Source organism: Cynocephalus volans, chromosome 4 (genome assembly GCF_027409185.1).
Source record: "Cynocephalus volans isolate mCynVol1 chromosome 4, mCynVol1.pri, whole genome shotgun sequence".
In the NCBI taxonomy this organism is placed as follows: Eukaryota; Metazoa; Chordata; class Mammalia; order Dermoptera; family Cynocephalidae; genus Cynocephalus; species Cynocephalus volans.
The window spans coordinates 148,810,097-148,835,455 of NC_084463.1; the positions used below are offsets into that span (position 1 = coordinate 148,810,097).

Sequence of the window (25,359 nt, forward strand, 5' to 3'; positions counted from 1 at the left end):
ATTCACATTCTTGCCAAGTCTTGATTTTATCAATTTAACTTCTGTATTAAGTTTATGCATCAGATTCTTTGCTAATATTGCTGGGTATTTTTTGTACTTTATAGTTAGCATGAGCTCTTTACATAATAATTATTACCTACATGTCTCATATATGTTCCAAAGATGTTTCCAGTCTGTCCTAGGTTGATTTTTCTCAACAGCAGTCACCAACACAAGGAATCTTTTTAAAGTGGGTAAATTCCTTTATTACACAGGCAATAAAGAGAAAAAAAGGACAAATGTGGGTGTCTGTGTATTCCACACATCTCTTATTCCTGCCCTTTCCTCTCCCACCATTTTTTTTTTATTGCTGTCTGGTACAGGGATTGAACCCTGGATTTCTGTATTACCAGGACCACACTTTAATTAACTGGCCTCTCTGTCCCCCATCTTACACATAAGGTAGTAGCATACTATTTATACTACTGGCTTTTTTAATATAACAGCAAATCCCATAGGCTAACGCATTGGATGCAATTAGTTTATTGGGAAGAGGACGTCAGGAAGTATGAATAGCTAAGTGGAAAATTCAGCATGAATAAATAGGTTGTTTTTGTGTAAAATTGGGTATTAATATCACTGGAGACCTGGGGAAAACTGTGTAGAACTTAACTCAAGCTTATCCCAACAAGAGTTGAGCAAGTTGGGATATTTATGCACCCTGTACAATCTATCATTGTTTCAGGATTATTTCTGGAAGTAATTTCATGGCACCTTCAAGCTGGCCTATGCATGAACTGAGCACACTCCTACTACTGGGGAAAAAGAACTTCCAAACAGAGTCCTGGGTATTTTCAGTAAAAAATATCTGAAAAATAAAATATAATAAATAAAGTAATATGCAGAAAAAATTAAAGAAGTAAATAATAAACATAAAATGGAGGGTATAAAAAAGCCCAAAACTGATTCTTTGAAGAAACTGATGAAATTGGTAAACTCTGAAATATCTACTCAAGGAAAAAAAAAATGAGGCAAAAACAACTAATATGAGCAATGAAAAGTGAGAATCATTATAGGCCCTACCAACTTTAGAAGGAGAGTAAAATTATGAAAAATATTATGCCAACAACTTCGCAAATGTAGATATAATGGATGAATTCAAAGAAAAGTAATATAAAACTGACTCAAGAAGAAATTGAGCTTATACTTTCCCTAACAATTTGAGAGAAAGTATTCATAATTTAAAACATTTCTATGCAATGAAAAAAAGAATTCATTTTTTAAAAAGAATTCATAATTAAAGTCTTTCCATGCAGTGAAAAACTTTGAGAGAATTCATAATTTAAAATGTTTCTATGCAATGAAAAACTTTTCTATTTTTTTAGTTAATTCTAAAAATATGCATAATTTGTCTTTGGGTCAAATAAGAAGAGACACTTCCCAATTCATTTCACAAATCTGATATAATTTGATGCTGAAAACAAAGATAATACAGTGAAATACAGTAAAAAAAATTCAGAACAATATCATTCATAAACATAGAATTTCAAATTCTAATTAAAGTTTAATGCATTATTGTAATCAACATATAAAAAAGGATAACTTAATATGTCATGTTAAAATTTGTTTTCTTAGAAAAAATATTTGGTTCCATATTAGAAAATTTAAAAATTGTAAGTTGCCATATTAAGATCTTAAATGGGATAAGTCATATAATTATTCAAATTATGAACAAATAAGCACTTTGAAAAAATACATCAACTCAGCAAAACCAAAACATTACCAAAAAATTAATAAATAAAATAATTCAGATGATTTTGCTAATCAGATAAAAACTACCTACAAAAAATTATAGAAGACATTTTAATATAAATAAATAAATGATTTCCTTGTAAAATCAGAAAGGCAAGGATTCCCACATTTACTAGGCTTATTCAATATTATATTGAAGTTTCTAGTTAGTTATCCAAGCAAGAAAAATAATTTTATAAAATATTATTGGAAACCAAAAATACTATATTTAATCAAAGAGAATGTGATATACATATTGAAATTACAAAATAATCTACAAATAAATTTTAAAATTAATTAGAAATTTTGTTAGTCTTGCCAGCAGAAAAAATCAATGTAAAATATATTGTATTAAGAACTAAAAACACACATTTGACATAGACATGAAAAGTAGCATAAAAAATACTACTAAATGGTTTATTTAATAAAATATTTAATAACAATATATGCAAGAATTTTACCAAAAAAAAATATGATGAAACTTTTATGATAAAAATTGAAGTAAATATACATAAACAGAAAGATATGGTAAGCTTATAATTTAGAGAACTTGGTGATACAAACTTGCCATTTCTTTCCTAATGGATCTACAGAATGACTATAATTGTAACCTAAATACAAATATGGAAAATGCTAAAATTTGTTTGCAAGGATGAAGGCCCTAAAATATCTCAATCACATTGCAAAAAAAATAACAAATTTGTGTTTGTCCTACTACACATTAAAGGTCATGAGTAATTGGTGCTTCTAATTATAAAGCTTCTATAAATAGAACCATAGAGAGTAGACATTGAGTCATGCATACATGAGCACGTTACAATGAAGATAACACTGTACAGCACTATATAGTGGACTGACATTTGAATAAATATTGTTGAGACAACTATATATTCATAAGTTAAAATACAGAATCAGTTCATTCTCATAACATACCAAAAATAAATTCCTTATTAATCATAGAAATGAATGTAAAAATCAATGTAAAATATCAAAGTAAAATCTAGGTTGCAAAATAAAAGAAAATAGAATATAAAAGACAGAAGAGTGTACAGAATTTGAGACAATATACTGCATAAACTATATGACTATATTATTTTGAAGGAGAGATATATTATTTAAATAGGTTACTAAAAGCTCAGTATATAAAGAGACAATTTGAAAAACTGTGCTTCACTAATAATTAGAAAATCTGTGTACCCAAATATACAATCAGGATAGGGAGTAGAAAAATTACATTCTGGAGTAAATTCAATACATCTATGACATACTGGAATGTATGCAATCAGATTTAATTTACATGAAATTCAAATAACGGCAAAATTAAAATTTATTCTCTTATAACCTATACTTATAGGTTGCAGCTGAAAGAAATAAAAATGTTCTGAATAATACAATATCCACAATGGATTTTGTTGCTAGTGAGGAGGGGCAGGCATAGAGACTAGAAAACATCATAAGGACAATTTGTAAAGTGTTGATAGTATTCTGTCTTTTCTCTCCTGGAGAAAGCATCATAGAGGATTATTATTCACAAATATTCATGTAAGTAGTTGTCATATTTCATGATTAGAGAGAGAGAAAGAGAGAGACAGGAAGGGAAGAGTACATGTTGAGGTAACATATTCACAGGTTCCAAGGATTCAAATATGGACATCTTTGAAAAATCAATACTTAGTGTAGTACATTCTGAGAGAAATATAACAGATTGTCCATTCATTTTTGCTTAACCCACAGATGATTTTGAAAGCATAGTAGGATTTAATAATTATGGATGCATATAAGCTATCTAATTTTCTGAATGAATTTTAAGCAATTGTTAGAAGAAAAAGTTAAGAACTACCAATGCAATATATAAAGCACCTTTTAAAAAAAACAACTAAGGTAGTGTGTGCATCTGTATGTATGTGTCTCTGCGTACGTTATTACACTGAGTTAGAAAGCAATTTGGTGTGAATTAACTGCCTGACAGTCTCCTTCACATCCCTATTTCTAAGACTGTAGATAAGGGGATTTAGCATAGGGATCACAATGGAGTAAAACACAGTGGCTACTTTAATGAAGAGCCATGAGTTCTTAGATTTGGGCACACTGTAGAGAACAAAGAGAGTCCCATGGATAATGGTGACGGCAGTCAGGTGGGAAGCACAGGTGGAGAAGGCTTTCCGATGTCCACCAGCAGAAGGCTTCTTGATGATAGTGACAACTATGAAGACATAGGAGGTGAGGATTATCAGGAGGCTACAAACCTCATTGAATGTACAAATGACTAACATCACCATCAGGCTGAAGTGTGTGTCAGAGCAGGACACAGAGAGGAGAGCAGAGAACTCACAGCAAAAGTGATTTATGGTAGATACACAGTAGGACAGTTTCAAAAGGGAATATGTGAGTGTCAGGGAACAGACTTCACCCCATGTGTACGTTCCAGCTACCAGGAGAGCACAGAGCTTAGGAGACATAGCAACTGTGTAGAGCAGGGGGTTACAAACAGCCACAAACCGGTCATAGGCCATCACTGCTAACAGATATGCTTCTGTAATTGCAAATGTGTAGGCAAAAGAACTTTGTCAAGCATCCTTTGAAAGAGTTTGTTCTGTTTTTCACAATTAAGATTTTAGTAGTTGGGTGTGACTACACTGGCATAACAAAAATCCAAAAAGGACAGATGACTGTGGAAAAAGTACATGGGTGTCTGAAATTTGGGAATAATATTTATGACCACAATCACACCAAGGTTCCCCACAACAGTGACAGTGTAGATGGTCATAAACATCAGGAAGAAGGGCACCTTGAGGTGTGGGAACTCTGAGAAGCCCAAGAGGACAAAAGTGGCTCCAGCACTCTCATTTACCTCTTTCAGCATCATCATTCCTGTTGAAGAAAAGTCAGAGAGTTCATCCTGAGCAGTCAGATATAACATGGAAAGTAGGAATGAGGGAATGCAGACGGCTGGAGGAGAAACACCACCGAGTGATGTACAAAATATGTACCCATTTTTTATTTTTTGGCCTTTTCCTGCCTCATTTTAACCTCTCTTTGGCCACATAATACTCGAACTTGGAATATTCCCTTTACCCTTCAGTGACTCATCTCCTCATCTATAATACAGGAAATGTGGCTACCACATAAAGTTGTTTTACAAATTGCATAAAAATATGTGCATACCAAATGCTAACAATATTTCTCCCCATATTAAAGATTTAATAACTATGATCTAATATATGAATTTCACTTAAAATACAGTTAAATGCAACAGAGATCACTCTACACATAGCTTACTACTGGGCATATTAGCAGTGAGTTTCTATGCCCTTATTTCATATTTTAAGACAGCGATGAGAAAACAGTAGTGGTAAGGTTTCTTATTTAGACTGTACCTGAGCTGTCATCCTTAGATCAATATGACTATTTTAAAGTGTTAGCTTTTCTAGGAATATCCCATAGGATATAGGAAGTGGTGCAAACTGAGAACAAAGAATGAAAACATCTGTAGAAGCATGGTAAAAATAGCGTCCTTTCCAATTTCCCTTCTTTTTCTTCTGTCTTAGAAACAAATTTCCACAAGGCTGTGAAACCATCAACAAAAAACCTTTATTTTCTCCTTTTTTATTTTGCCTTGTCTTTTTCTGTCTCCCTCTGATTCGCCTTTAACCTCAGGTTGAGCTGTGAGAGGCTGGTAAGCAAAATAAAAGAGATTTTCAAAATTTGCTTCTATTTATTCCTGCCCCAACACCCATCTTCTCAGCTAGATAACCCCAGATCTTCAGTTAGCCTGCCTTCTCCCACCCTGCAAGACTGACATTCTTAACATTTTATTTTAGTATTACGTTCACATCACTACACATTTTTCAAGATAACATTCTAACAAAACTCCTTAAATCTAAACACTTCTGTCTGGATTTCCATCACATGTAATGTCACTGCACATCCACAATTTTCAATGCTCCTCTGTCTATTTCACTCACACCAGCATTTTTAACATTTCATCCATAAAACATGTTTTTTTATAATATAATACCTTCACCAAAGTGTCTCTTCTAACTAGAATAACCTCCCTCTACACCAGATTCTAGCACTTTTATCTTTGTTTTAATTGGTTATAAATATTCATGAGATACAAAGGTGATTGTCACCCCTCCTGTCCAATATGTGAAGGCCAGATCCATACTGATAGCATGCCCATTACCACAAATTGTAATGGTTCTCCGTGTCTCCCTCCCAATTATCCCCAACCTCTCTCCCCCTCCGCCTTTCCCCCCCACTCCAATTTGTATCCCAAGATATGTTCTCCCTCGGCAAGTCCAACACACCACTGTGGTCTTTCTTTCCTTCCTTCTTTCTTTCTTAGCTCCCACTTCTGAGCGAGTACATGCGCTATTTATCCCTCTGTGCTTTGCTTATTTCACTCAACATACGTTTCTCTAGTCTCATCCGTGTTGTTGTGAATGGGAGAATTTCATTACCTTTTAATGTAAAATTCCAGGCAATGTTTTTCCAGAAATCTTTGTGGATTCTTCCAGACTTCAGAGTTTTGCTGCTTTGATTTGCTTCCACCTACATGGCTTTAAAATCACAATTATTATACAATGCCTGGCTTATTTACATAAAATTTTATGTTTTTTCAATCTTCCCTGAGATTTTTCAAAATTGACAACAAATAATGAATATTATTTTCATATTCACCAATGTGACTAAACATCCCTAAAGTAAATAAATGAGGTTCTAAAACAGATTCACATTGTTTCTTAACAATGTAAGAAAAAGAGTTCAATACCTTGTATTCTTATTCTCAAATTAATTATAAACCACTAAATTGCAGCTGTACTCATATAGGAGTTTCTATGTCAAAAGTGTTCAATTTCTGATTTCAGCGTTTTCCACATCAGAATTGGAATATAATACCCAGATTAAGAACTCACCAGAAGCCAGACATTATTTACAAACTTATTTACTGAAGGCTTCTGTGAGTCAAAAAATAAGATTTTTGAACATTATTTCTCGAAAATGTAACTTTTCACACAAACCATTCTAGTTTTTAGTGAGGCAACAGGAGTTTTATTCAAAGAATACGCCACAAGTGAATCAAATAAATTACAGTTTTTTATCTGTGTAAAAAAAAAAAAGAAGAAGAAGAAGAAGAAGAAACCTAAGAATCATGCAGAGCCTCTAAACAGTGAGGCAGATTTGGAAACTACATTTTGGCAAAGTGTGTGTAATTTAAATGTAACCGCATGACCTTGAGGAATCACACCCTAGAGGATCTTGACTGGTGGTTTGCAATGAGCTCCAAACAAGACAGTTGGAAGAACGTCCCTTCTTCCTAATTTAGAATTTCATTAATTTTAAATCATTTAATCATAAGGGAAGGTTGAACATATTCTTCTTCTTGCCTTGGAAACAATAATAACTTGTAATTTGATTCATTATGTATTTATGAAAAATAGATCTTTCCAAAATTAACAAAGGAAAAATCATAACCCAATTTCAATAAATCAATACAGTTTGCTTAGCGAGTTGTGCTTCTTCAGTTTCTCTTAGGAATTTTGTATTTGCACATGTGATTTTTATTGTACATACCATCCTCACCATCATTCTGCTTATAAACTTCATATTGCACACTTGTTATTTTGTATTTTATCTTAATATTCCTTCTTCATTAAAACAAAATAAATATGCATTTATTGGTGAGGAATTTGATAGCCATGCTGAATAATATATTGTATTACTATGCTGTTGCAAAATTCTATCAGAAACTATATAAGAATATCTATAGGGACATACCCTTACAGATCTATGTGGATGTGCATATGTTTTAGACAAATTCTCCCAAGTTATATCTTATGAAAAATATTTTTAATTCACTTTTGTTTTCCATGAGTGTTTTGTTTTGTTTTTTATTTTTACTTTTTTTGTTTGGAGGGGTGAGATCTAACTTTTTTTAAAATTTATGTTTTGAATTGAAATGTAATTGATTATAAGTGTTGATGGGGTACAGAGTTGACTGTCAATATTTTTGTACAGTATGTGTGATCAATTTGTAAGCATGATCATCATTACAAATTGTAATTGTTCTTTGTGTCACTTACCCAATTACTCCCTAACTCCTTTCTCCTTTCCCTTTGTTCTTGAATGACAGTTTTTTGGGAGCAGACTACAAGACATGAAGTTATCTTTTCTCAGATGATTTCAGCTCATAGGTAGTCAGCTGTTAGTCAAATCAGCACTTTGAAGGGTAACTTACATTTATTCTTTTGCTCTTTTTTATGTACTTTTCTTTTTGATTTCTTGTATTTTCTACCATGTTACTATTATGCATGTATAAAAATATAAATGTAGTTGGATGTCTGCATTTCAGAAAAATTTTCAATATTCATCTCTTCAAATTTACTTATTCATGTTTATTCCCACCAAATTCAGAGATTTCCATTAGATATGTGTGTCCAAGCAATAAATTATCTTTCTCTTACATTATATATATTTTTCATTTGTCTTACTGTTTTATGCTATTTTCTCCTTTGAAAATCTTCTAATATATTTTTTCTCTTCAACTATGTTTAATCTATTATTAAAACATTAAGATCCTTATTTTACAAACCATATTTTTAAAATATTTCTATTTAGTTCTTTTTTAAAATCACCACGGTAAAATATCATGATGCCTAATTCAATGTGATTTTTTTTTTAAAATTTTGCCCCTTAAACATACAGTGTGCAGTAGATTTACAATATCCACTCAGGAATTCTAATTGGTAAGTTTATTGTACTTGATTTCAACTTGTTTTTCATACATTACAGTGCTGTAATGTATTTGATAAGCTTTCCTTATGTACCATATATTACATTCAAAAGCTCATGTGTGAAAATAAGTGGAGGCCTTCAATGTTTTTGTATTCACCAAGATATTATTTTTGTTTCCAATAGGCATTAAGAACACAAATCTAGTACAACCTTCACCCAATCTCCAGACTTAAAGTTTCCTGAGCCACTTTGGTAAATCATGTCTCAGTTTCAGACTGAGAAAGGTATAGTTTATCACCTGACCACTTATGCACCCACTGAATCCACATTAGGGAATATTTTCTCTGAATCTCCATCTCTGGGTTTTCCTTACATTTGACTCTTTACCTACAGGTAAAGGCCATAAAATGTGCAGATCAGCTTTTCCTCAAAAGGCTCTCGGGCAAATCATCCACAGATATCTCGATCATCTCTCTGAAATTCTGGCTTGGCTTTGAACTTGGCCTACTATAAATTTTGCTTCAAAGGCAAAAAACATTTTTTTTATACTGCGTGCACCTGGTAGATGATCGTCAGGTAGATTTTTTTAAATACTGTTTCAGTAAAAAGTTCAGCAAAGTTTACAACTCAAGGCAATTGAAAGCTGAAATCAGAATGGTCCTCTTATTAACATTACCATCGCTGCCATTGCAAAATAACAACTCAAAGCCTTTCTTACCTTCATTACATATGTAAATGCTTGGGTGCTTTTTGACTTTTCTCAAAGTTTACAAATAAGTAGAATAACATAGGTCAGAATCTCACTTTTCGACCTCTGTAAAATGTTATTCTGTAAAATGTTAAGACTGTAGAGAACTACATGTATGTTTTTGGTCGTATGCCTTAACTCTCAGCAATAATCCTGCTTTTCACCTCAAAATGTATCACTTTGCGATTAGAAACTACTCCTGATTTGGTGTAGCTTGTTGATGCTCTCATTAAGATGTGTTTTTCATATTTTCATATTTCATCCTACTCTTTGGATAGTCTAAATCTATTGCTTGGTGCAAATTATTTATGACACCATTACCAGAATCCACAAAGTTTATTCTTTTACGTTTGTTTTTAAAATGTTTTTTAATAAAATATGACTGACCTTCTCAATTTAATTTGACTGTATACTTCTGAGTCTAAGGTTATTCATCTCTGTCACATGATAAACAACTAGGCTTTTACTGAATGTCCTTTAGATCCTGCTTGATAATTAAATTGAATGCTATCATGAAAATAACTTTTCTCTTTAACTTCAAAATGAATTATTTATTGATATCATGTTATAAATGTATAATTATGATTTTTCAAGATGGCGGCGGCTGCGGCGGCTGGCGCGGAGTAGCTGAGGTGGAAAAGGCAGCCACTGGGCCTCAGGCAGCCGGGAAACTTGTGGACCTTCCTCTGGCCATCTCTTAAGGGAGGACTGCTGCTGCTGGCTGGTCGTAGGGGCTCAACGCCACTTTGCCCCCGGCAGGAGAGGCTGCCTCATTTACAGGCAACAGCTTTGAAGTGTGGAGCAGGAAAAGAACTGATTCTTAGCTGCAAAAGTGAGTCTTGAAACAGGGAACACGGCGCCAGGGCTGCTGTGGATGCAGCCAGGTTCCCGGAGGCTGGGGCCACGCTGAAGGCGGCCAGCTGCCCTATTCAGGATTCGAGGTTTCAGGCCGGCATTAAAGAAGATTCCTGGGAGCGCCTGAGCGGCGCCGCGACTGAACAGCCCGAGGCGGCAGCGCCGAGAACACGGAAGGCAACAAACCAGAGACAGAGCGAGCGCCCGACCTGGCACAGCACTGTGAGTGATCCCTGGCACAGCTCTGTTCGGGGGGTGGATGCCCACGCGGCTCCCGCCTGCACCACCAGGCCACTCACTGCCACGGTGCTGCCTCCATTTTCCCAGGTGCGGGAAGCTCTGCCCTGCTCAGCCATCACTGAGCCCATTTGCTTGGCCTGGCGCGGGGCTTTCCGGACCCTGCGGGTCGACCTCCTCTCCCACTCCCTCCACGGTTCTCTGGCAGGGCTGGGGGTGTGGGGCGTCCCGACCAGTTTTGGGAGGGCTAGGAAGTACGGGCTGGCCGACTGTCACTCCACCACACCCTGGACTCCGGCCTGGTAAACTTCCTGTTACTGGGAGGCAGATACTGCGACCATCAGTTTGGAAAAAAGCCTAACGAATTTCTGGTTGGGAATAGTGTGCTAGGAGAGTTCCCAGGTCCGCTTGAACCTGCCGGAGAGCAGGCTGCAGGCGGGCACTAGACTCGGTTTATACCGGGGGGATACAAAGGTGAACAAGACCCAAGAAAGATCTACACAGTGCTACAAAGGCACCCAGAGAGACCGGTCGTCTGTGCCTAGCAGAAACTTGGTAGACTTCCTGGGCGAGGCGGTGCTGAGCAGGGTCTTGAAGGCCCAGCTGATAGACGAGGGGTGCAGAAGACACGCCCCAGCCCAGCACAGTGTGCACAGAGGGGGGAGACGTGCGGCCAGGGAGGCGGAGACTCGACAGAAACCACACACCCGGTGGGGTCGCCACTGCACGATCTAACAGCCTGGGCCAGAGCACACGGAACGGGGAGAAGTCCTGTACAGAAAGTGAAAGCTCAACAGAGATCACACACCCTGTGGTACGTGATCCAACAGCCCAGCAGAGTACAAGCTGATTAGAAAGGTGGATCCCCGGAGAAGCCCAAGACCCGAGGCAACCACACACACAAGACACTAGAGGCCAACTGAGCAGTCACGGCGGGAGCCATACCAAATTGGCAACCACAGCAACATCCTACTTAGTCATTAGTCTTAAACCGGTGGACTGTGGAACCCCCTGCCACAATGAATAAACACCAAAAAAAAGACACCAGAAATACAAAAAATCAAGAAAGTACACCACCAAAAGTTAATAAATCTCATACTCTAGATCCTATAGAACAAGAAGCCCTTGAAATAACTGACAAGGAATTTCGAGTGATAATTCTAAGGAAACTGAATGAGATACAAGAAAACTCAGCTAGACATCATGATGAAATGAGGAAAAGTATACAGGTTCTGAAAGAGGAAATATACAAGGAAATCAATGTCCTGAAAAAAAATGTAGCAGAACTTGCTGAACTGAAGAAGTTATTCAGCGAAATAAAAAACACAACGGAGAGTTTAACCAGCAGGCTTGTCGAAGTTGAAGAGAGAACCTCTGAACTTGAAGATGGGCTGTTTGAAATAACACAAGCAGACAAAAAGAAAGAAAAAAGAATCAAGGACATGGAAGAAAATCTGAGAGAGATATCAGACAACCTCAAGCGCTCAAATATCCGAGTCATGGGTATTCCAGAAGGGGAGGAAAATGGAGATTCCATTGAAAACATATTCAACAAAATAGTGGCAGAAAACTTCCCAGGTATAGGAAAAATCACAGATCTTCAGATCCAGGAAGCTGAACGATCTCCAAACGTATTCAACCCAAAAAGGCCTTCTCCAAGACATGTCATAGTCAAATTGGCAAAACTCAGAGACAAAGAGAGAATCTTAAAAGCTGCAAGAGAGAAGCGTCAAATCACCTATAAGGGAGCCCCAATCAGGTTAACATCAGACTTTTCATCACAAACCCTAAAAGCTAGAAAGGAATGGGATGATATTTTCAAAATACTAAAAGACAAAGATTGCCAGCCAAGAATACTCTACCCTGCAAGGCTATCCTTCCGAAATGAGGGGCAAATAGTATATTTCTCAGACAAACAAAAACTGCGGGAGTTCACTACCACAAGACCACCCTTACAAGAAATCCTCAAGGGAGTACTGGGTTTGGTTCCTGAAAAATAACTACCACTGCCATAAAAACCTAAGAAAAATCTAAACCCGCTAGTACAATAAAAATGGCATTCGTGAAGAGAAAACAAGCTAACAAAAACACTATCTACAACCTAAGGAACAAACAAACAAAGAAACTAAACAGTAAATCAGAAAGCAAGTAACAAAAGACACCTAAGACAACCAAACAACCAATAAAATGCTAGGAATAAATCAACACCTTTCAATAACAACTCTTAATGTTAAAGGCTTAAATTCCCCAATTAAAAGACACAGACTGGCTGACTGGATCAAAAAGCAGGACCCAACTATATGCTGCCTACAAGAGACCCACCTCACCCATAAAGATTCACACAGACTAAGAGTGAAAGGATGGAAAAAGATTTACCATGCAAACAGAAAAGAAAAACGAGCTGGAGTGGCTATTCTTATATCTGACAAAATAGACTTTAAACTAAAAACCATAAAAAGAGACAATGAGGGACACTACTTAATGATAAAAGGTCTGATCCATCAAGAAGACATAACAATCATAAATATGTACGCACCCAATGTTGGAGCAGCCAGATTTATAAAACAAACTCTATTAGACCTAAAGAAGGAAATAGACACTAATACCATAATAGCAGGGGACCTGAACACCCCACTGTCAATATTAGACAGATCATCTAGGCAAAGAATCAGTAGAGAAACACAAGATCTAAACAAGACTCTAGACCAATTGGAATTGGCAGATATCTACAGAACATTCCACCCAACAACCTCAGAATATTCATTCTTCTCATTAGCACATGGATCATTCTCCAGGATAGATCACATATTAGGTCACAAATCAAGTCTCAATAAATTCAAAAAAATTGGAATTATCCCATGTATCTTCTCAGACCACAATGGATTAAAACTAGAAATTAATAACAAACAAAACTCTGGAAACTATACAAACACATGGAAATTAAACAGCATTCTACTTAATGACATATGGGTCCAAGAAGAAATCAAGCAGGAAATCAAAAAGTTTATTGAAACTAATGAAAACAATGATACATCATACCAAAACCTGTGGGATACTGCAAAAGCGGTATTGAGGGGAAAATTTATTGCATTAAATGCTCACTTCAGAAGAATGGAAAGATGGCAAGTGAACAACCTAACACTTCACCTTAAAGAACTAGAAAAACAAGAACAATCCAATCCTAAAGTTAGCAGACGGAAAGAAATCATTAAGATCAGAGCAGAACTGAATGAAACTGAAAACCAAAAAACAATTCAAAAGATCAACGAATCAAAAAGTTGGTTTTTTGAAAAGATACATAAAATTGACAAACCATTAGCATGGCTAACAAAAAAAAGAAGAGAGAAGACTCAAATAACAAAAATTAGAAATGAAAAAGGCGATATTACAACTGATTCATCTGAAATACAAGGAATCATTCGAGACTACTATAAACAACTATACGCCAACAAATTTGAAAATCTGGAGGAAATGGATAAATTTCTGGACACACACAAGCTCCCAAAACTGAACCGTGAAGACGTAGAAAATTTGAACAGACCAATAACAATAAAGGAGATTGAAGCTGTTATCAGAAGGCTCCCAACAAAGAAAAGCCCAGGACCAGATGGATTCACAGCAGAATTTTACCAAACAGTCAAAGAGGAATTGACACCAATTCTTTACAAACTATTCCAAAAGATTGAAACGGACGCAAATCTCCCAAACTCATTCTATGAAGCAAACATCATCCTGATACCAAAACCAGGTAAAGATATAACCAAAAAAGAAAACTACAGGCCGATATCCTTGATGAATATAGATGCAAAAATCCTCACTAAAATACTAGCAAACAGAATACAGCAACACATACGAAAAATTATTCATCACGATCAAGTGGGATTCATCCCAGGGATGCAAGGTTGGTTCAACATACGCAAATCAATAAATGTGATACACCATATTAATAAACTCAAACACAAGGACCATATGATCATCTCTATAGATGCTGAAAAAGCATTTGATAAAGTTCAGCACTCATTCATGACAAAGACCCTCTATAAGTTAGGTATAAAGGGAAATTATCTCAACATAATTAAAGCCGTATATGCCAAACCCACTGCCAATATCATCCTGAATGGGGAAAAGCTGAAAGCTTTTCCTTTAAGAACAGGAACTAGACAAGGATGCCCACTCTCACCACTCCTATTCAACATAGTGTTGGAAGTACTAGCCAGAGCAATCAGAGAAGAGAAGGAAATACAGGGCATCCAGATTGGAAAAGATGAAGTCAAACTGTCCCTGTTTGCAGATGACATGATCCTATATATCGAACAGCCTAAAACCTCTACAAAAAAACTCTTGGAATTGATAAATGATTTCAGCACAGTAGCAGGATACAAAATCAACACACAAAAATCAGTAGCATTTCTTTTCTCCAATAGTGAACATGCAGAAGGAGAAATCAAGAAAGCCTGCCCATTTACAATAGCCACCAAAAAAATAAAATACTTAGGAATTGAGTTAACCAAGGAGGTGAAAAATCTCTATAATGAGAACTACAAACCACTGCTGAGAGAAATTAGAGAGGATACAAGAAGATGGAAAGATATTCCATGCTCTTGGATTGGAAGAATCAACATAGTGAAAATGTCCATACTACCCAAAGTGATATACAAATTCAATGCAATCCCCATCAAAATTCCAAAGACATTTTTCTCAGAAATGGAAAAAACTATTCAGACATTTATATGGAACAATAAAAGACCACGAATAGCCAAAGCAATGCTGAGCAAAAAAAATAAAGCTGGAGGCATAACACTACCTGACTTTAAGCTATACTACAAAGCTATTATAACCAAAACAGTATGGTACTGGCATAAAAACAGACACACTGACCAATGGAATAGAATAGAGAATCCAGAAATCAACCCACACACTTACTGCCATCTGATCTTTGACAAAGGCACCAAGCCTATTCACTGGGGAAGGGACTGCCTCTTCAGCAAGTGGTGCTGGGATAACTGGATATCGATATGCAGGAGAATGAAACTAGATCCATACCTCTCACCGTATACTAAAATCGACTCAAAATGGATTAAGGATTTAAATATACACCCTGTGACAATAAAACTTCTTAAAGAAAACATAGGGGAAACACTTCAGGAAATAGGACTGGGCACAGACTTCATGAATACGACCCCAAAAGCACGGGCAACCAAAGGAAAAATAAACAAATGGGATTATATCAAACTAAAAAGCTTCTGCACAGCAAAAGAAACAATTAAAAGAGTTAAAAGACAACCAACAGAGTGGGAGAAAATATTTGCAAAATATACATCTGACAAAGGATTAATATCCAGAATATATAAGGAACTCAAACAACTTTACAAGAAGAAAACAAGCAACCCAATTAAAAAATGGGCAAAAGAGCTAAGTAGGCATTTCTCTAAGGAAGATATCCAAATGGCCAACAGACATATGAAAAAATGCTCAACATCACTCAGCATCCGGGAAATGCAAATCAAAACCACATTGAGATACCATCTAACCCCAGTTAGGATGGCTAAAATCCAAAAGACTATGAACGATAAATGCTGGCGAGGCTGCGGAGAAAAAGGAACTCTCATACATTGTTGGTGGGACTGCAAAATGGTGCAGCCTCTATGGAAAATGGTATGGAGGTTCCTTAAACAATTGCACATAGATCTACCATACGACCCAGCCATCCCACTGTTGGGAATATACCCAGAGGAATGGAAATCATCAAGTCGAAGGTATACCTGTTCCCCAATGTTCATCGCAGCACTCTTTACAATAGCCAAGAGTTGGAACCAGCCCAAATGCCCATCATCAGATGAGTGGATACGGAAAATGTGGTACATCTACACAATGGAATACTACTCAGCTATAAAAACGAATGAAATACTGCCATTTGCAACAACATGGATGGACCTCGAGAGAATTATATTAAGTGAAACAAGTCAGGCACAGAAAGAGAAATACCACATGTTCTCACTTATTGGAGGGAGCTAAAAATTAATATATAAATTCACACACACATACACCCATACACACACAAACCGGGGGGGGGGGGGAAGAAGATATAACAACCACAATTATTTGAAGTTGATACAACAAACAAACAGAAAGGACATGGGGGGGAGAGGGGGAGGGAGAAGGGAGGGAGGTTTTGGTGATGGGGAGCATTAATCAGCTACAATGTATATCGACAAAATAAAATTTAAAAAAAAATATATATATATATATAAATGTATAATTATACAGATTATATAGATATATAATGAATTTGAAAAAAAGAAAAATATATAAAGAGGATAATATCTTTACTAATGTTTTCAAATATAAATTATGCCACGTTATAGGCTATTTCCTTTCTTTTTCTTCACACAGATATTTTACAGAAGGGAAAATGTTAGAGAGCATAGTATTTGGGTATTTTTACAAGATTTTCAAACATACACTTTATTTCTTTATTATAATGGAAATATTAACCTATTATAAAAACTGAGAACAAAGTACAGTAAAAAGAAAACAAAATAATAAATAAGCCTACATCTAAGATAATAAGGTTTATATTTCAAGTGTACTTTGTTAATTATTTAACTTTATGTATGTTTATCACTAGTTACATCTATAAGTCTATTTATCTCTCTAACATCCATCTATAGAGAAATAAATACAGAAAAGGTGGATTGATTTTATATGTTGAAACCTGTATATTGGCTTTTATTGTCTCCCCAATACCTCATAAATCCAATAATAATAGTAATGAGAATAAATCAATAATTCAAATAACAAAGTCACATTGTTAAAGAAAATGTAAAAATAAATGCTATTTAATATGATTTTACTATAATTTCAGAAATATGCAAAGGGGGTGAGGGAGTATAGACTGAAAAGGCAGAAAAAGCTTATCTCCAACTGTGAAGCCTTGAAGCACAGATCTAATGAATGGGTAACATAATTTGTAGAGTGCATGAGAGGTTCTGTCTTCAAAATTAACAAGTAATAGAAACAAGATAAATTATTTTTTGAAAGGCATTAAATTTAAACTTTTATTTATTTATTTTTATTTTATTTATTTTATTATTATTAATATACATGAGATACAAATTACCAGAAATTGCTTTTATACCCTGTGTTGCCACCCAATTGTTCCCCAAACACTCTTCCTGTCCTCCTCTCCCCCACACCCCGCTCCACTTTGCAGCTCAAGGAATGTTCCCTCCCTCTGTAAAACCATCACACTACTGTGGTCTTTCTTTCCTTCATTTCTTTCTCTCTTAGCTCCCACATATGAGTGAGCACATGTGTTATTTATCCCTCTGTGTTTTTCTTATTTCACTCAACATAAGTTTCCAATGGTTCATCCATGTTTTTGCAAATGGGAGTATTTCATTCTTTTTCATGGCAGAGTAGTATTCCATGGTGTATGTGTGTGTGTGTGTATATATGTATATATATATATATATACATTTATACACACACACCACACTTTCCTTATCCAATCATCCATTGATGGACATTTAGGTTGGTTCCACATCTTAGCTATTATAAATCGAGCTGCAATGAACATGGAAGTGCAGGTATCACTTCAGCATGATGATTTCCATTCCTCTGGGTATACTACCCAAAGTGATCCAGAGATTCAATGAAATCCCCATCAAACTACCAATGACACTCTTCACAGAAGATAAATCATGAAATATTTATTAAAATACAAAGGGACAAAGATAACTAGGATCTATCCAGGGGTAGGAAAAAATGGCATTAAGTGCTCTCCTGAATATTATTATTTATTTCAAAGCTATAATAATTAAAAACATGTGCATTGCTGAAAAAGCATTTGATAAAGTTCAGCACTTATTCATGACAAAGACCCTCTATAAGTTAGGTATAGAGGGAAAGTATCTCAACATAATTAAAGCCACATATGCCAAACCCACTGCCAATATCATCCTGAATGGGGAAAAGCTGAAAGCTTTTCCTTTAAGAACAGGAACTAGACAAGGATGCCCACTCTCACCACTCTTATTCAACATAGTGTTGGAAGTACTAGCCAGAGCAATCAGAGAAGAGAAGGAAATAAAGGGCATCCAGATTGGAAAAGATGAAGTCAAACTGTCCCTGTTTGCAGATGACATGATCCTATATATCGAACAGCCTAAAACCTCTACAAAAAAACTGCTGGAATTGATAAATGATTTCAGCACAGTAGCAGGATACAAAATCAACACACAAAAATCAGTAGCATTTCTTTTCTCCAATAGTGAACATGCAGAAAGAGAAGTCAAGAAAGCCTGCCCATTTACAATAGCCACCAAAAAAATAAAATACTTAGGAATTGAGTTAACCAAGGATGTGAAAAATCTCTATCATGAGAACTACAAACCACTGCTGAGAGAAATTAGAGAGGATACAAGAAGATGGAAAGATATCCCATGCTCTTGGATTGGAAGAATCAACATAGTGAAAATGTCCATACTACCCAAAGTGATATACAAATTCAATGCAATCCCCATCAAAATTCCAAAGACATTTTTCTCAGAAATGGAAAAAACTATCCAGTCATTTGTATGGAACAATAAAGGACCACGCATAGCCAAAGCAATGCTGAGCAAAAAAAATAAAGCTGGAGGCATAACACTACCTGACTTTAAGCTATACTACAAAGCTATAATAACCAAAACAGTATGGTACTGGCATAAAAACAGACACACTGACCAATGGAATAGAATAGAGAATCCAGAAATCAACCCACACACTTACTGTCAGCTGATCTTTGACAAAGGCACCAAGTCTATTCAGTGGCGAAACGACTGCCACTTCAGCAAATGGTGCTGGGATAACTGGATATCCATATGCAGGAGAATGAAACTAGATCCATACCTCTCGCCGTATACTAAAATCAACTCAAAATGGATTAAGGATTTAAATATACACCCTGAAACAATTAAACTTCTTAAAGAAAACATAGGAGAAACACTTCAGGAAATAGGACTGGGCACAGACTTCATGAATACGACCCCAAAAGCACGGGCAACCAAAGGAAAAATAAACAAATGGGATTATATCAAACTAAAAAGCTTCTGCACAGCAAAAGAAACAATTAAAAGAGTTAAAAGACAACCAACAGAGTGGGAGAAAATATTTGCAAAATATATATCTGACAAAGGATTAATATCCAGAATATATAAGGAACTCAAACAACTGTACAAGAAGAAAACAAGCAACCCAATTAAAAAATGGGCAAAAGACCTAAGTAGGCATTTCTCTAAGGAAGATATACAAATGGCCAACAGACATATGAAAAAATGCTCAACATCACTCAGCATCCGGGAAATGCAAATCAAAACCACATTGAGATACCATCTCACCCCAGTTAGCATGGCTAAAATCCAAAAGACTATGAACGATAAATGCTGGCGAGGCTGCGGAGAAAAAGGAACTCTCATACATTGCTGGTGGGACTGCAAAATGGTGCAGCCTCTATGGAAAATGGTATGGAGGTTCCTCAAACAATTGCAGATAGATCTACCATACGACCCAGCTATCCCACTGTTGGGTATTTACCCAGAGGAATGGAAATCATCAAGTCGAAGGTATACCTGTTTCCCAATGTTTATCGCAGCACTCTTTACAATAGCCAAGAGTTGGAACCAGCCCAAATGCCCATCATCGGATGAGTGGATATGGAAAATGTGGTACATCTACACAATGGAATACTACTCAGCTATAAAAACGAATGAAACACTGCCATTTGCAACAACATGTATGGACCTTGAGAGAATTATATTAAGTGAAACAATTCAGACACAGAAAGAGAAATACCACATGTTCTCACTTATTGGTGGGAGCTAAAAATTAATATACAAATTCACACACACACACACACACACACACACACACACACACACACACACACACACAAACTATGGGGGGGGAGAAGATATAACAACCACAATTATTTGAAGTTGATACGACAAGCAAACAGAAAGGACATTGTTGGGGGGGAGGGGGGAGGGAGAAGGGAGGGAGGTTTTGGTGATGGGGAGCAATAATCAGCCACAATGTATATCGACAAAATAAAATTAAAAAAATAAATAAATAAAAGGTTAAGAATTAAAAAAAAAAAAAACATGTGCATTGCAAATACTTTTATGAAATATACTAAAGAGTTATGAAACTGAATGGGGTAGATTGAGTGATCCGGTCCAATTATTCACCATTGCTCTGTGTTCATAAACTTTTTGTACCTTGTTGCTGGTGAAATGTATTTCTTCACTCTTGGATTAGAGCTCAGCTATATGACATGGTCAATGATGTTTTGGCAGGATCAAAAGTGTAGCAATTCTTACCGTAGTTTCTAGGAGATTTGGAATATTTTCCCTGAGCCTCTTTGTAACATTTCCATAAATAGCAAACTAGTCCCAAGATGGTGAAAGAAATGTGGAGCAATTCACACTGACACAACTGTGGTATGAACCAAAACATTCCTAGCCTCTCTGACTGGAAGTGAAGCCACCTTAGGTGACCTGTAGATTTTTAAAATAAATGATTTCCCTTTTAAGCCATGGTTTTGGCTAAGTTTTTAAAAAAAATGTTTGCAGCAATAGCTAACAGTAATGCTGATAACACATATATGGACTCACAGTTTATAACAAAGTTGCTGGGTTGCAGAGCAAAGAGATTACAGATTTGTTTTTCAGTAAGTAGCATGGGCAATGGAATATTCACATGGTAAAAGTAAAGTAAGTTATGAATGTTGGTGTTCACTATAGCTCTGCTATGCTGGGTTTGGCCAAGATTGTCTCAACTTCCAATATGTTCGTACTGCAGGACCTATATGGGAGGAAGACTCACTATTGGTGATATGGTGGCTCCAGTTGGAGGACATAAGCCTAAGGAGAAACAAATGCTTACCACACAGTGGTATTTAAAGTTTCTTCTATGATGTAGTCTACAACACATTTGCTCACTGTGCATTATTCAAAGCAAGTCACATGGGAATTATCCTCTCTCTGCCTACTGGGCAACATGACAAAGATAAACAGAGAACTAATTATGTTGAACAAATAAAACAATCTGTCATAGACCCAAAACTAAAATCATCCACACAAAAAATTGCAAATGACTCTTTAAGAAAAATGTAAAAAATAAAATAAATTATCAAATATAATATAGAAGAATGGCTTTTTGACCTCACTTGTAGATAAATACATAATATACAAAAGACTTCCAAAAAATTAGAATAAAGACAAATAATTTAAAAGCAGGTTTGTTAAATGGCATATGAAGGCACTTTACAAGAGAAAAAAATCACTAAAATGTTAAAATGTGACCTGTCTCAATAATCAGAAATATTCGAATTAAAGCTATAGGAAAATATTTTACATAGAGCCAATTGGTTAAAATCATAAATTCTGATAATACTAAGTGCTGATGATCAAGAAGATCATATCTTCAGAGCTAGTAAGCATTGCTATTATGAGTACCAATTGGTACAACCACTTTGATAACGTGAGAGATAATTAAATGCACGATATTTTTTAGGTATAAAGTCCATTATAATGAGGACTTGTTTGAAGTACAAAGGTTTATATGCCTAAAACTATATACCAACACACCACAGATGCGGCGGCTGATAATGGTTGTGTAGTGCAGGGGCTTACAGATGGCCACATAGCGGTCAGCGGCCACGAGGATAAGGATGAAGATCTCCAGGCAGCCAAAGAAATGAAATATAAAGACTTGGATCATGCACTCACTGAAGGAGATAGTGGTCTTCTTTGAAAGGGCATCCACAATCATTCTAGGAGCTATGGAAGTACAGAAGCAGGTGTCAGATAAGGATAAGTAGAAAAGGAAGAAGTACATGGGACTCTGAAGTGCCCGACTGTTCTTGATGGTAAAAATAATCAGCAAGTTACCAAACAATGTCCCCAAGTAGAAAAGCAAGGAAGTGGCAAACACTATTTTCTTCCAAACAGGATCCTGTGTCAACCCAAGCAGAATAAACTCAGTCACATTATTATTCAGGTCCATGATTTCATGAATAAGGAGGAGTGAGTGTGAAGTGGTTTATCTGCAAAAATTAAAGGAATTAATTTTTGATGTGCTATGTGATCTTATGAAATCTTTTTACGTAAAAATATTCCTCATCAGGGACATTCTGTCTATGGTTATTAATAAGTCACTTAAACACCAACTCCTCAATTTTAATGACCACTTCATAGGATTATTGCAAGTCTCAAGTATGCTTATGAATGTGATACTTTCCTATACCATTCTTCAAATACAAGACCTTGTTAATTTTGGCAATTCAATAAATGTAAAGTTAGGAGATATGGATATATTGTAATATTACCTTCACTTTTTTATATGTAATTGTAAATATAATATATAAATATTGGTACCCATGTTTTACATAGTGTATCCTTAAACATTTGGGATATATTTCACTACCCTTGGAGTTTCATGGTGTAAATATAAAGTCATACACCATTGCCTCCACCATGTATGGAATGTCTTATTTACACATATTTTATGGATTAAATATCCGTTACACATTTTTATATAAATATGTATTATATACAAATACCTGATATGCTTCACTTCTCTGCAACAAATTCTCCTGGATATTCCAACTTCAAAAGAGGAAAAGAAAGAAAAAAAAACTTATACCCTCTAAAAAATCTACTGCTACCTATGAAGTGCTTTGTGAATGGAAGTACTTGATATATACTAATGAAGATAAATGAATGTTCTTGATAGTTTGTAACATCTCCAATATTTCCATTACTAATTTTCTTCTTCTGATATAGAACTCTTAGAACACTCAGAGTCTCCGAGGTTACATTTAAATGAAATGGGGTAGGGTAATATTACCCAAATGTTCATGTTTTCATGATTGAAGTTTTTAGCTTAAGCATTTTGTAACTTGGTGGTTTGGAGGCATATTATCAAGCAGTTGGCATAGGATCAGATTATGGTTGTAATCCCTGGTAGAGATTTTTTTTTTAATTTATTAAGAATATTCATGAGATACAGAGCTAATTGTCATCCCCCCCACCCCATCCATGATGTGAGGGCCAGATTCATACTGGGGGCATACCCATTAACAGAAATTACTTTTGTAGAGTTTTTATTATGCAGGTATCTGAAAACCTCACATTCTCAGGACAGAGCAAAGAGTCAGAAGAGCAGAAAGATGCTGTTTTAGGAAAAAGGGAGAGTAGATACTCAGTAATTGACTACTTTATTCAACCTGGTTTATCTTCTGGCAAACCAGAAGTCATCAATTATTCAACTATAAGTATCACTTCTTTCAATGAAGACTTTTTTGTTGTTTTTTTAATGTGAAAAGAAATAGTGTCACAGGGCTTCACTTTCAACAACAAAATATTTTCTCTAAATCTTTTTTGTCAAGATGACAATAGAAGGGACATATATGCAAGAAAAAATATAAAGTAGTGCGTAATTTATTTAAAAGTAATCTGGAAGACATACTTAGCCCATTGTTTTCCTCCCCAATCCATCCATACATACTTTCAATATATTGTGTTGAAAGTTGAGAGTTGGCCAAAGCACAGAATGTAATATACAAAATTGACATAAAATTTCCTCTATATATTTAAAAGAAGAAATATATATATTTCTTTCTCTCTTTTAGTAAATTTTCTTCTCTTCAACAGACTTGAAATATGCCTTATCTTACACCATATTAAAAAATACTCTTGAAAAAGTCTAAGGAAGATACTCACTTCTGATTGCCAAGAATTTCTAAAAATTATCTTTGTACTCTGATTTTCAGCAGTGATCTTACAATATAAGGAAACTGAGTTGGTATCTTAATCATCACAACAAGCTCATTCTTTCCTTTATTTATTTACAAGAGTGATCCATCATGAAATATTTCTACTTGAAATGTGGTTTTTCAAGGCTTAAGAGCCATGATCATGTAAAAGTCATTTTCACCACCATAATTTTGACCACTCCCATGACTGTATGGCTTTTGGTCTGCATACGGGAATCCAATCAGATTATCCACATCTAGAACAAGTGTATTTACTTAATACATTTGGAGATATTTTTTGAGACAAATTTAGCATCAGAAATACATATGATTTAATTAACTTGGTAATAATTGTAGCGCCTCATCAAAAATTTAATCAAGAATTTGACCAATAGTCATTAATTTTCTTCCTTCCTGGAAATCCTTTCACTTTTGAGCTACTGAAACCATCTTGAGACTTCAGGACACAGCTGTGGGAAAACCTCCTCTAAGATGTTTCCAGTGATTTCCCTGTGAGCAGAAAATTATCTCCACTCCTTTTTAAGGGCTTTCCTTACATCATTTCTTGTACTATTATATATGATTGCTTCAATGAAGTTTTGCATGTGCTTCTTTTAGCTCCTTTCTGGAATAAGAATATCGGAATTCTATGTTTACTCAGGATATTATTTTCTACTGTAAAAAACCCAATGCCTAGTACAATGTACATTTAATGTTTTTAAATTGAACATAATCTCATCTCAAAATGCAATAATATAGACATCTGTTCATTTGAGTAATATTTTGTTTGCAGGGCACATTTATATGGCTAATTTCTAGGGCTTTGTGTTATGTATGGTAGACTGAAAAATATGCTGTTCACTTAAAAATCCTCACCACTTCTACTTAACATAGTACTGGAGATACTAGCCAGAGCAATCAGGCAAGAGAAAGAAATAAAGAGAATCCAGATTGGAAAGGATGAAATCCAACTGTCCCTATTTGCAGATGACATGATACTATATATAGAAAAACCTAAAGATTCTATCACAAAACTCCTAGAGGTGGTTAATAATTTCAGTAATTTTGCAGTATAAAAAATAAAAGACGCAATTTCAGTTGCACTTGTATACTCAAATAATGAAATAAAAGAAAGAGTAAGAAAGAAAGTAAGCCGATTTACAATATCCATGAAAAAAATAAAATGTCTAGGGAACAATTTAACCAAGGAGGT

At 35.4% G+C, this 25,359-nt stretch overlaps 1 pseudogene; it reads right to left on the reverse strand.

Moving 5' to 3' along the window:
* Positions 1 to 3,692: 3,692 nt before the first annotated feature.
* Positions 3,693 to 4,636, reverse strand: LOC134376508 (olfactory receptor 1165-like; annotated as a pseudogene).
* Between the last annotated feature and the right edge of the window lie 20,723 nt (positions 4,637 to 25,359).